The sequence below is a fragment of the Carlito syrichta genome, unplaced genomic scaffold (genome assembly GCF_000164805.1).
Source record: "Carlito syrichta isolate Samal-C Ts95f unplaced genomic scaffold, Tarsius_syrichta-2.0.1 Scaffold305245, whole genome shotgun sequence".
Classification (NCBI taxonomy): domain Eukaryota; kingdom Metazoa; phylum Chordata; class Mammalia; order Primates; family Tarsiidae; genus Carlito; species Carlito syrichta.
Window position 1 is genome coordinate 44,415 of NW_007249341.1, and position 10,247 is coordinate 54,661.

Genomic DNA, 10,247 nt, shown 5'->3' on the forward strand with positions numbered 1-10,247 from the left:
TGTAGAGATGAGGTCTCGCCGCCCAGGCGGGTCTCGAACCCGCGGGCTCAGGCAATCCACACACCTCAGCTTCCCAAAGGCGCGGGATTACAGGCTGAGCCACCGAACCCGGCTTGCAAGTGCCACTTCTATCTGTTACATTCCCTGCTGCATTCCCAGCCTCATGGCCTGGCATGTCGTAGGTATTCAGCACATATTTGTTGAATGAATGGATGATGTATACATGGCATAATTGATCCTGGAGAGATAGATGGGTGGATGGAAGGATGCTTGTTGAATGGAGAGTGGATGGAAGAGTGGAGAGAAGCTTGAATGGGTAGATGCAGGAATGGGTGATGGCTGAGTGATACATAGATGAGGGGTGAGTAGATGGGGGAACGTGTTCATCTACTGTTTGCTGAGCTCTAACCTGTGCCAGGCACGGTCCTGGTTGCTGGAGATGTACTGGCGAACCACAGAGGCAGGTGCCTGCCCCAGTGGAGCTGAGAGTTTCGTGAGGGAGGCAAACACTAAGTGAATAAAAGTTAAGTGCTAGTGATATATTTATAATCCCAGTGATAAGCAGTGTCATGATGGGAAGAAACAGGCTACTCTTGGAGGAAATGATGTGGACAAGTGTCAGGAAAACAGCATTACGTGGCAGGTGGAAGTGGGTAGGACTTGTGCCAGGCTGCTCTGTCTTAAAGATCCTGCTGACCACCGAAACCACCCAATGCTGCCAGCTCAGGGCCCCCACCCTGTCCTCAGCTCTGCCCTCAGAGACTGCCAATCGGCTCCCTGCGCTGACTGACACCTGCCCCTGCCCATCCCCAGGGGTCCTGCCTGACGCCACCTCCAGCCCCCACCTTGCTAAGTCATAGTTGGGCTAATGGGGGGGGGGATGCTCCTTGTTCAACCCAGCCCCTTGGGTGCAAGGATGAGGAGGGAGGGGGAAAAGTGCCTGATGCCTGTGTTGACCCTCAGTCTTCTAGACTCTTGGGAGTATCTGTGACCAGGGGGTCTGGGGCTTGAGTTGGGGTTGGTCTGGAATGGGGCCACAAGTAATGCACCGTAGTCTGAAAGGACATAACATGGAGTCAACAGAGCCAAAGAGCAGTCACTCTAACACTGCCTAGTGGTCATGTTTTTCTAGCTGTTCACTTTGCCCTCTAATCGCTAACCAAGGACAGACCCGGTTTCTGAGAGGTAGTTAGTGATAATGAAAGTGAAAGATGGAAATAATTAGATGAGAAAATATGGTTTATTTAGAAAGTAAATTAGAGCCGGGTGTGGTGGCTCATGCCTGTAATCCCAACACTTTGAGAGAGAGAGGCAAAAGGATTGCCTGAGCCCACAAGTTCGAGACTAGCCTGGGCAACATGTTGAGACTTCATCTCTACAATAAATCAAAAAATTATCTGGGCATGGTGGCATACATCTGTAATTCCAGCTACTTGGAAGGCTGAGGCAGAAGGATCGCCAGAGCCCAGCAGGTTGAGGCTGCAGTGGCCGGGAGTGGCCACTGCACTCCAGCCTGGGCGACAGAGTGAGACTCCAACTTAAAAAAAAAAAAAAAGTAAATTAGAAAGAGATACAGAGAGAGGAGATTCACCTCTCCAAGGTTAGAGAGGGGACCAAAGCTTAGGAAAATATTGCCTGGCCACACACAGCTCAAAGAACACATGGCCATTCCATAGCTTAGCAAAACAATGGTGGCTGAGGGTTAAACTTTCCCTTGATGAAAAGGTGATTGGGTGGTGGTCTGCTGTCATGAAGGGGACAAGTAAGCGCAGGTACTGACATCAGGGGATAGACAGCAGGCAGATGGGTGAGTCAGTCACATGATTGCTGCCATGGTGATGGGGTCTGTGTCACCAAGGTCATGAAGGGCTAATTAGGTCAACTTGGGCCTTATGGGTGGAGGCAAATATTTGAAATGGAAAAGCTAATTAGTGCAAAACAAGCTGGGAAGGAGGTTGTAAAAATTATCAATAGCTACCTCTGAGAAACCGGTTCTGTCCTTGGTTAGTGATTAGAGGGTAAAGCGAATTGCTAGAAAAACATGACCACTAGGCAGTGCTAAAATGACTGCTCTTTGGCTGTATTGACTCCATGTTATGCCCTTTCCATCACCCAGGTAGCCCAAGCTCTCTCAGCACCTTCACCCCCATCCCTCTGCCCCCCCCAGGTCACGCCCTAAGGGCCTGGCCTGGCTTAGTGGCACCCCAACAAGGTGCAAGGGTCCTCATCTGCACCCTCGGAGACCAGGGTGGGGATGGGGACCATGGGGCAGGGTTCTATGCCTGACCCTGCAGGGTGTGTTGTGCAAGTTTCTGATGCAACTGGCTGAACGCTCCAGCCCCCCACCGGCACCCCAGGCTTTTCTCAGAAAGGAAGGGCTGAGCAGTGGCCTGGATGCAGCACACAGCCAGGCCTCCAGCACACAGTCAGTCCTCCGTTGGCTTCAGAACGGGCAGGAGGCATGCAGGCAAGAAAGCAGTTCAGATGACTTGGCAACAATTCCAGGACTGGGAGGGGCGCGTCTGAGGTGCCCTCCCCTACACTAGAAAATAAGGAACAGAAACAGGACCCCTGGGGCTTAGAGACTCCCCAACACACAACGCACACTCAAAACGGCAGTCGTGACTGGGCCCAGCGAGAGACCAGTGGCTGCCCAAGGTCAGATGGAAGGTCAGGACCAGACGAGCCTTCCCCCTATGGTCTTCAGCCCTGAGATCTAGCTCCTCCCGCCAACCAGAGAGAGTGGACCCTTCACTCTGAGGAGGAGGTGGGACTTCCTCAAGAAACTTCCATCAATCTCCTTGAGACTCTGAAATGGTGGAGTGATGTGGACTTTGGCTAGCACTGCCTAGTGGTCATGTTTTTCCAGCAGTTCACTTTGCCCAGGCAGGTTTCTCTCTCTCTCTCTCTCTCTCTCTCTCTCTCTCTCTCTCTCAGAGTAACAGTGCCCAATGCAATAAGCAGTTCAATGACCCCCCCCAGAAGGATACTGTTATCAATCCCACTTTCTAGATAGGGTTGTGGATCTCGGAGTGGCGAAGTGACTTGCCCGATGTGTGGTACAGGCAGCGGACGAGACACAGCATGGGTTGGCGCCAAACTGACTGCTCTGACTCCTGCCAGCCCCTCCCTCCCTTGGCCAGTGATGTCACCTCTCTGAGCCCCGGTTTGTTTCCTCATCTTTCTCCAGGAATGAAAGCAGCAGCTTCCTGGGGAGTGGGAGGATGGGAGGCCATCCCCTCTCCGCCTCCAGGCACAAGAATCACATTCCCCCTTGAAAGGACATAGCATGGCGTCCATATGGCCAATGAACAGCCACTTTAACATTGCTTAGCTTTGTCCTGTTTTTGTAGCAGTTAGGTAATCTAGTGATTACCCTCTAATCACTAGCCAAGGACAGAACAAGTTTCTCAGAGGTAGCTATTGATAATTGTTTGACAACTCCCTCCCCAGCTGGTTTTGTAAACAAGTTGACCCAATCAGACCTTCACGACACAGACAGACCCCATCGCCATGGCAGCAATCATGTGATGAGCCCTCCATCCGCCTGCCTTCCATCACCTGACGTCTGGGTCTGTGAGTCTGGGTCTGTGCTCATTTGCCCTCCGTGATGATGTGGAGCAGACTACCAACCAATCACCTTAATGACCTCCCCCATTAAAGGGAAGGGTTAAAAGGCATTCAACTTCAAATGGCAGTTGCCATTTCTCTGCTAAGCTGTGGTTTGACCATGTAGCTCCTTGAGGTTGTCCTGTTCCCTTTGGCTCCTTCCCCTCCCTTGGGGAGGTGAATCTCCTTTCTCTCTAATTTACTTTCTAGCCATTGCCTTGCTAAGCTATGGTCTGGCCATGTGTTCTCTGAGCTATGTCCAGGCCATGTTTTCCTAAGCTTTGGCTTCCTCTCCTACCTTGGAGAGGTGAATCTCCTCTCTCTCTCTCTCTCTCTATCTCTCTCTAATTTATTTTCTAAATAAACTATATTTTCTAAACTAACTCAACTTTTTTTTTTCTTTTTTGAGTCGGAGTCTCACTCTGTCACACAGGCTGGAGTGCAGTGGCACGTTCACAGCCACCGCAGCCTCGACCTGCTGGGCTCCAGCAATCCTTCCACCTCAGCCTTCCAAGTAGCTGGAACTACAGGGGCCTGTCACCATACCTGGCTAATTTTTTGATTTACTGTAAAGATGAGGTTTTGCCAAGTGGCCGAGGTTGGTCTGGAACCCCTAGACTTACGCAATTCTCTTGCCTCTGCCTCCCAAAGTGCTGTAATTATAGGCATGAGCTACCACGCCCAGCACTTCTGTGCAATTCTTTGCATCTTTTGTGCAGCACTAGATCGCAGACACCAGTCACTCCCTGGCAGGTCTGACCTAACATTTGGAGGCCCCGCTGGGATATATTTTAACCTAACATTTTTGGAGGTCCTACCATGTACCCCCTCCTGGGAGAATCTGGTACCTATCACCCCTGAAGAAACTAGGCTGCCACTGAGCTGTGCTGGGCCAGCCTTCCTGCTCCTCCTGGGACCCAGCCTGAGCAAGGCCTGGACCATGAGAGATTTGTGCAAAGACCCCAGGACTCCAGGAGACGAGAGGTTCCCGGTCTCCTGGATAAGGCTCCCAGTAGGAACATAGGCCTTGGGCTGTAACGCTTGAATTGCACACTGTCCTCCCCAAGTTGATTGGCCCAAATCCATTTGCACATTTGTAATATTCGTTCCACAATGTTTTCCTTTCAATCAGCTCATTTTTAAAAACGTAGGTAAATGCATTTATTTCTTTATTTGGTGAGAAAGTAGGATTTATTGAGAAGACAGAAAGCTCCCACAGGAGGGGACCTGAAAGGGCTGCCTGGTAAATGCATTTAAAATGGAAATTTGAATCACTGACCTCAGATAGAAAACAACTATCATTTTCCATAAAGAGGAGGTAAGCGTAAAATTAAATACAAGGAAAGCAAAACAATATTATCCAATTTCAGCTCTCTCTTCCTTAACAAGTGTCAAAAACATAGAAGCTGTTAATGAGACTCTCTCCCCGAGTAATTGAAAAAACAGGAAGAAGTCAGAAGGGAACACGGGCATCACAGTGTGACTCAATGTTGTTTCACACAGAGTCCGAGACCTTAAAGCCCTCTGGCATATCTCCATCATCGTACCTAGTGTATTTGAGAAAACACTGGTCGAATCTAACACTTTCTTATTTTACAGGTAAGAAAACTGAAGCCCCCCAAAAGGAGGTGACTTGCTGCAGTCTCACAGGGTCAGTGGCTCTAGCCAGACGTTCTGAGCCATGGCTTTGCTTTCAGGAAGGAAATGTGTGAAGATGAGAAGTTTAAGGACACTAGGGGTGGCATTTTAGGCATTTTGCAGTCACCAGGGACACCAGAGTGGAAGGGAAAGAGGGAGGCCTCAGGTCTCACGTCTCTCTCTGGACCTTATATCCCTCCAGCCGGGGGCACGGCCCTCAAGTTCCTCACCCCAGCACTGGGGGTCAGAGACAGCTCATCAGAACGACAGCAAACAGAAACCGTGGTGGAGGAACGTTTGAGCCTGGAGAGAAGGGAGTTAATGAAAGCCAGACTCTCTAGAGAAGGGCACATTTGCACATTCAGTTTTGAGGAGCTCATCACCATTTATTTTCTCACTTTTTAACAAATGCTTATAGAGCATTTATATTCCTGGCAGTTCACAAGTATTAAGTCATTTAATGCTCATGACAAACCCGTGAGTTAGGTACCATTATTATCCCTGTTTTACAGATTAGGAAACTGAGGTACAAAGAGCTTAAGTAACTAGCCCAACATCTGAGTGATAATATTTGAACTCAAGAAATGTGATTTAATTATAACATGAAGCAGCCTCGCTGCATTTAATCCTTATGATGACAATGTAAAGGAGGTATAATTAGTCTGTTTTATAGGTACAGAAACTGAAGCTAAAGGCTATTTGGTTGTTGTAGATCCAGGAGTCTAACTCCTGTCCACCTGACTCTTCATCTCTTTGCTATAGACAGGAACACGGGGTCTAGGGCTATGCTGCTCAATGGTAGATATTTTTGTCTGTTTTCTTTGCTTATAACACAATACCTAAAACTGAGTCATTTATTTCTTACAGGTATGGACTTTGGGAAGTCCAAGGTCAAGGGGATGCATGTGTCTGATGAGGGCCTCTTGCCAGTGAAGAATGAACAGATCAGAGGGGGCTCAGGGCATCACAGGACGGCGAGGGGCTGAACATGCCACCAAGCTTCCTCAGGTCTCACGTCCTCTTCTTATAAAAGCCCAGTTTCCCCCCCCCATAACAGCCCATCAGCCTATTAACCCACTAATCCATGAATTCATGAGTGAATTAACCCGTTCATAAGGGTAGAGCCCTCACAATCCAGTCACCCCTTAAGGTCCCCAATCTTTCAATACTGCACACAGTGGAAATTAAGTTTCCAAAATATGAAACGGCCATTTGCCACATGTGATTGTTGAGCACTTCAAGTGTGACTCGTGTGACTGAGAAACTAAAAATTTTTTTTTTTTTGAGTTGGATTCTCACTCTGTTGCCCAGGCTGGAGTGCAGTGGCACATTCATGGCCACCCCAGTGTCTACCAGCAGGGCTCCTCTGATCCTTTCCCCTCAGCTTTCCAAGTAGTGTGAACTACAAGTGCACACTACCACACCCAGCTCATTTTTTATTTAGAAACGAGACGAGATCTCGCCAAGTTGCCTGGGTGGGTCTCGAACCCGTGGGCTCAGGCAATCCACTTGCCTCAGCCTCCCAAAGTGCTGGGCTGACAGGTTGAGCCACTAAGCCTGGCTGAATTTTTTATCTTAATTGAATTTCAGCTTTAAAATGGAAGCAGGTAAGATATTTTCCCATTAAAAACAACTTGACTGCTTTGGTGGGACTGCATTTCACTGTACTCACTGGCAGCTCAACTTTTATGCTCATTGTGCCCCAACTAAGTGTAAAATGCAAACCAGAGTTTCAAGACATTATTGTGAAAAAGTTTTCCATGATATCTTTAATAATTTTTATATTATCAGTATAATACTTTAATCATACTTTATGTATGACTGAAAAAATTTAAATTGGTATTTGACAACTACAAATTTGGAGGCAATGCCTAGGGTGCCCTTCCAGTGACCACACCCACAAGCCTGCATGGAGGTTGCTGGATAGGAAGGATTACGAAATACCCTAGGACAGCGTGGGCACTGGAGTCAGTTGCCATAGGTTCAAATCTCAGATCTAGCCAGGCTCGGTGGCTCAGCCTGTAATCCCGTGCTTTGGGAGACTGAGGTGAGTGGATTACCTGAGCCCGCGGGTTCGAGACCCGCCCGGGCAGCGAGACCTCATCTCTACAATAAATCAAAAATCAGCCAGGCATGGTAGTGCGCGCCTGTAGTTCCAGCTACTTGGAAGGCTGAGTGGAAGGCTCGCCGGGGCCCAGCGGGTCGAGGCTGCGGTGGCCGGGAGCGGCCACTGCACTCCAGTCTGGGCGACGGAGTGAGACTCCAACTCAAAAAAAAAAAAAAAAAAAATCTCAGATCTGCCTCGTGCAGCCAGCTGGGTGGTCTTGGGCAAGTCCCTCACCTTGGCTCCTCTCTACAGAGTAGAGGTCACTATGCCTTCTCACAGTTCAAGTGCTACATTCCTACCTCAGAGCTTCAGGACTCGCTGTTTTCTCTATCTCCCTTTCACGTCTTTGCACCCCTCACTCTTTCTCTTCCTTTAAGATCTTGGTTGAAACAGGCTGGGTGCAGTGGCTCATGTCTGTAATCCCAGCACACTGGGAGGCGGAGGTGAGAGAATTGCCTGAGTCCAGGAATTCACGACCAGACTGGGCGACTCGGCGAGACCTCATCTATATAATAAATAATAATTTAAAAGTTAGCCAAGCATGATGGCACGCCCCTGTAGTCCCAGCTAATTGAAAGGCTGGGGTGGCAGGATTGGCCTGAGCCCAGGTCAGGGCTGCAGTAGCCATGATCATGCCACCGCACTCCAGCCTGGGTGACAGAGTGAGACTCTGACTCAAAACAAACAGAAAACTTCGTTGAAACACCACCTTTCTGAGGAGCCCTATTGAAAATAGCCACCCTCAGTCATGACAGGAACAAATCTATCCCATTATATTCGAGAAAACACATGACACGATTTATTTTAAAAGATCTTGGTTGTGATTTTATTTTCTTGGTTTTCATTTCTTGATAATGGTCTGTCTCCCTACTAATGTGTAAGATCTGTGTGGGCAAGGATGGGTCAGTCTGGTCGCTGCTGAGTCCCCAACATGAACAGGGGCTGACACAGCATGAATGTGTCAGGAACGTGACAGCAAACCCAGCACCGTGCTGGCTTCAGAGAGGTGCTCAGAACCGTCCTGCTTTTCCTGGATCTTTCAGCCATGGCATGTTCAGATCTGTCTTGGCGTCCTGGTGCAGAAAATACACTTATCCATCCCTCCCAAGCAGGGTAGTTGCCAAGGCTAAATGGGACGTCATAATGCCCTGATGTGCCCTGGGGCCTCCAGACACAGGTGAGCTGATCCCTGGGGATAGAAACCACAGAAGCAAAGTTGACTCTGCCCTGCCTCCTGTGCAGTCTCTGCCTAGAGCAGTTATTTTTTGACACTGGTGCATTCTGCACAAAAGGGATTACCAAAACAGGTGCTGGACCCTCCTAGGGCTGCGCAGGGACGTGTCAACCCACAGCAAGTGGCACCAGGGCCTCCCAAGTCTAATGTAGTCTCCTTTCCCTCTCTGAGTCTCCACTGGTTCCACTCTATGCATTGAGTACCTGTGATGTGCTTGCTACACACTGTTCTAAGCATTCTACATGTGCATATTATTGAATCCTCACAGTACTCTTATGAAGTGAGTACTGTTATGAGTCCAGTTTACAGAAAAGGAAATTGGGGTCGGGCTTTAGGTTACTTTCCTGAGACAGTGCAGCAGGTTGGAGCTGAGGTAGAGGTAGTGAACAGGGTGGTGCTAGGATGCTTGCTTTTTTTCCCACCAGGCTGCACTGCCCTCTCCAGTGAAGGCTGGGGGGCTCACAGGTCTGTGTCCCCGAAGGCAGCACATGGGTCCTTCCCAGCCAAGTCAGCTCTTAAGTCTGTACACCTTGCCAAAGCTCCTGGGCCACTCTTCTATAGCTGGGCCTTGTGAGAATGGGGAGAATGCAGCTTCCCAGCTGTCAGGTTCTCCTAAAGGTTTAATTAAGCAATGGTGGGAAAGTGCTTTATTTATACACGGGGACATGCCTAGGAAAGTTTGCTTGTTCGTTTCTCTTTCTTTATTTTTATTTTTTATTTTTGAGTTGGAGTCTCAGTCTATTGCCCACGCTGGAGTGAGTGCAGTGGCATGCTCACGGCCACCCCAGCATCGACCTGCTGGGCTCCAGCGATCCTTCTGCCTCAGCCTTCCAAGTAGCTGGAACCACAGGCCCGCGCTACCGCGCCCAGCTAGTTTTTGATTTATTGTAGAGATGAGGTCTCGCCAAGTTGCCTGGACTGGTCTCAAACCTGCAGACTCAGGCAATCCACTTGCTTCGGCCTCCCAAAGTACAGGGGTTACAAGCTGAGCCACCGAGCCCAGCCTCTTTATTTTTTGTTAATGTTTTAAAAAATTTTGGTCAGGATCTCACCAGGCTGGTGTACAGTGGCATGATCAAGCTTGCTGCAGCTTCCTTCCGTCTTTCTTTCTTTCTTTCTTTTTAGAGACGAGTCTCACCAAGTTGCCCAGGTTGGTCGTGAATCCCTGGACTCAGGCAATCCTCTCGCCTCCACCTTCCAAAGTGCTGAGATTACAGGCATGAGCCACTGCGCCTGGCACACCGCAGCTTCGGCCTCCTGGGCTCCGGCGATCCTACTGCCTCAGCTGGGCTGGTTTTTAATTTTTTTTTTTTTTTTTTGGTAAAGACGGGGTTCTCACTATGTTGACTAGGCTGGTCTCGAAGTCCTGGGCTCAAGCAATCCTCCTTCCCTGGCCTCCCAAATGGCTGGGATTGCAGGCGTGAGCCACCCCGCCCAGCGTGCTCCATTTCTTCTAAGCACCGTCCTGAGAAGGAAGGACGTTTTTCCCATTTCGTAGGTGGGGAAACCGAGGCCCTGAAGTGTCCCCCTGGAATTTTTCCCCGTGAGGTGATGGGGGGAGTCGAAGGCTGGTGTCTGCACTCAAACTCCGGGCGCGGCCGGGAGCGGAGAGGGAGCGAGACCGGACACCCGCAAGGGGCGGCGAGGAGAGCGCGCCGC

General features: G+C 49.5%; 1 protein-coding gene and 1 pseudogene across 1 annotated transcript in view; one reads left to right on the top strand and one right to left on the bottom strand.

The window, feature by feature from the left end:
• LOC103263741 overlaps positions 1–2,265 on the bottom strand; it is a 3,162-nt pseudogene extending 897 nt beyond the window's left edge.
• An 895-nt stretch (positions 2,266–3,160) lies between these two features.
• TRIB3 (tribbles pseudokinase 3) overlaps positions 3,161–10,247 on the top strand; it is a 25,750-nt gene continuing 18,663 nt past the window's right edge. Inside the window, exons 1-2 of the mRNA XM_008061414.1 lie at positions 3,161–3,166; positions 7,430–7,448. The gene's annotated coding sequence lies outside the window, so the exon portion shown is untranslated. The remainder of the gene's footprint in view (positions 3,167–7,429; positions 7,449–10,247) is intronic.